Consider the following 3,212-nt stretch of genomic DNA (forward strand, 5'->3'; position numbering starts at 1 on the left):
TCGAGAATATCTTCAAATTCATCGGTATCATTGAAGAAATTTATCATGTCGGCTTGTGTAGATATGACCAGAATCCGATCTGAAGAAGAGTCTGGCTCCCCTTGATCTGGTTCGGTAGGAGAGTGTGAGTTATCCAGAATGTCTTCATGTTGCTCTTCCTCGCCATCATCGGTATAATGTTCTTCTGAGGATTCGTCTGATGAACGAGCTTCTTCAGTATTCTGGTTCTATACTTTGATACTTGCAGAGTCAATTTCTATATCTTTAACCTCAACCTTATCCGTCTTCTTCTTAAAACGAATGATTAAATTGTGATCTTCCGTCTCAAGCCTCATTAATTCTTCATGACTCTTAATGCTTAGAGAGGGTATTATCGCAGTTTCTTTTACGTCTTCCATTTCCTCTTCCTCTTTAGGTTCTTCTTCTTCTTCCTCTATTTCTTCATTGGGATCCTCTTCTTCCATTTTTGGGTCATCTGCAGACTGTGATTTGACACCCATTTTGATATCATCGACTGGTGATGAAGACTCGTCATCGGAAGTGATCCGTCTGGTGGAAATAGCAAACATCTATGTCTGTCCAGAAAGATCGGTAGGTTGGTCAATTTTGAAGGTAACGCTCTCCACATGTGATCGCAAGATCAAGATTTGATTGTAAACATCAATGACAGTCCTAGCCGTATTCATGAAAGGTTTTCCTAACACTATTGGTGTGTGTAGGTCTTCCTTAATGTCCATTACTATGAAATCTGTAGGATACAAGAATTTGTCAACTTTCACCAAGACGTTCTCAACTATGCCCTTAGGATACCGAATTGTGTGATCGGCAAGTTGTATTGTCATTTTAGATCGCGACAATTCTCATAACTCTAATCTCTTATAGAGAGAGTAAGGGATTAGGTTGATACTTGCTCCTATATCTTCTAGCGCATGAATGGTCCCAGATTGATAGATTGAACACGGGAAAATGAATCGGCCCGTGTCTCCTAGCTTTGGTGGTAGAGAGTTTCTGAGTAATGCCAAGCATTCTTCACTCAGTGGAATTTTGTTAGATTCTAGTATCCTTTCCTTGTAGAGAGAAGCCTTCGGATGTATCTCTTCTGGTTGGGAACTTTGTACATGGTGTCCAGGAATCTGCCATCAAGTTTGAAGGAATCAAGCTTGGATGGTTCCTCCTGTAGCCTTCCAGGGTAGGGTACACGAACTGGAGTTGCAGTGGGCAGCTTTTGAGTATACGTTGAGTTGTTCTTAAGCCTAGCTGACCTTCTCCGTGGTTCTTCCTCTGAGATTATGGAATCTATTTGCTTAGCTTCTTCTATGTGGGGATTTTGGATAGTATTACTAGGTAACCTTCGTTGTGGTCAGGTTTTAAGGCATTGTAATAACTGTCCGAGCTGCGTTTCTAGACTTTTGAGCAGAGCCAATTAATTTCTCATTAGTATCTCCGTCTGGTCTTGTCTGGATGCAGTTCTCTGATTTAGTTGTTGTTGTCCTTGAATGAACTGAGTCAACAGATCATCAGTTCCGAGAGCGGGGTTGGTTACTTTTGTAATTTGGTGGTTGGGGAATTTTTCTCGACTGGCGGACCAGTGAGTGGAAGTGGTTGATCGTAGGAAAATTGAGATTGTTGGGCTGGATAAGGCGGGTAGCGATAGCGAAAAGGCTGGTTGCTTCGTTGAAATTGGTTAACCCTAGGTTGTTGATTGAATCTGGGATTTAGTTGATGAGCTGGGTATGAACGTAACAGACTGAACCGTCAGGGTTCTCGTACTCAACTTGATATTCTTCAGTAGGTTGCGGTTGGTACAATTAACACAGGCCTGATACTGGTTAACCTGCTGCGGCTGTGTCTTCAATTCTCCGAGTTGTTTGGCGAGAGATTCCATCTTATCTGTGAGGGATTTGATGGCCTCCGTTTGATTGTTAAGTGCAGAGAGTGGGGCAGATGATGAAGTTGTTTCACCACTGTTCTATTCATGATGATGCATTGTCATGTTCTCGAGCAATTCCCATGCTTCGTCTGCGGTTTGGTTCATCATATTTCCTTGAGCTGCTGCATCGATCGTCGTCCTATGATTTACCGTAAGACCATTGTAGAAGGTACAGATTTGAGCTGACCGTTCTAACTGGTGATTAGGGCATTTCTTCAGCAAGGTTTTGAATCGCTCCCATGCAGTGTAAAGAGATTCATCATAACTTTGTTTGAAGTTAATGATGTCATTCTTGAGTTTGGTTTGTTTAGAAGGAGGGAAATATTTGGTTAGGAATTTAGTAGCCATCTCCGTCCATGATGTGATGGAATCTTTTTTTAGTCCTTCGAACCATGTTTGTGCATGATGAGTGAGAGAATAGGGGAACAAGTATAGCTGGACTATATCTTGTGCTATCCCTGGCTATTTGTAGGAGTTTGAAAGAGATATGAATTTATCAAGGTGAGAGTTAGGATCGTCATTCGGTACTCCATGAAACTGACAGCTATTTTGGATGAGTTATATGATGTGATGTTTTAACTCAAACGAGTGTCCTTGGATCTCTAGAAATCTGATCGGTCCTCCTCGACCTTCAATCGAGGGTTTAGTATTTTTTTCTAAAGTAACGCGTAACGCCATTTGATTTTTGATTAGTGCTTCCTTGCGTACTTTAGAGATTATTGCATCTGGATCAGGTACGAATAACAACGGCCCTAGTCTAGATCGGGTTTGGGTCATACACTGGGTATGCCTTTTTGTTTTTAATTTTAAACAGATAACTAAAATTCTAAGGTAATCTATGGTAATCTTAAACTAAGGTAGTCTAATTTAAAGTAATCTAAATTAACCTAAGATAATCCAACTATCCTAAGTTTAAATATGTTTTTGGTTCTTGCTACTGATTCCCTGGTATTTCGATAATAGAGCTTCGCACGAACTATTCAATAAACCAAGTGGCCAGGCCGACTACGGAGAGGCATGATCCTTTTGGTTCCAATATAATTAGAGACTGTTCGAAAAATCCAACAACAAAGTCCGTGTATAATTGTCTTTCTTAGACACCACAAAATGCTTGTGAATAAGTTTGATAAAAAGCAGTATGGTCTGATACCAGTTCCCCGGCAGCGGCGCCAAAAACTAGCTTCCCTTTTGATATGGCCATAACGGACGGTTTTATTTGTGCAGTGTCGTCAGGTCGCAACACGTCATAATCAGCCACCAAGAGGGGATACTGTTTTAAATT

The 3,212-nt window shown here is 41.0% G+C and overlaps 1 non-coding gene across 1 annotated transcript; it reads left to right on the forward strand.

Annotated features, from left to right (window-relative positions):
• The first annotated feature begins 2,123 nt into the window (after positions 1–2,123).
• On the forward strand, positions 2,124–2,229 carry LOC139903328 (small nucleolar RNA R71). The gene has a single exon (XR_011778154.1). It is a non-coding gene; the product is annotated as a small nucleolar RNA R71 (small nucleolar RNA).
• The last annotated feature ends 983 nt before the right edge of the window (positions 2,230–3,212 follow it).

Source organism: Rutidosis leptorrhynchoides, chromosome 3 (assembly GCF_046630445.1).
Source record: "Rutidosis leptorrhynchoides isolate AG116_Rl617_1_P2 chromosome 3, CSIRO_AGI_Rlap_v1, whole genome shotgun sequence".
Lineage (NCBI taxonomy): Eukaryota > Viridiplantae > Streptophyta > Magnoliopsida > Asterales > Asteraceae > Rutidosis > Rutidosis leptorrhynchoides.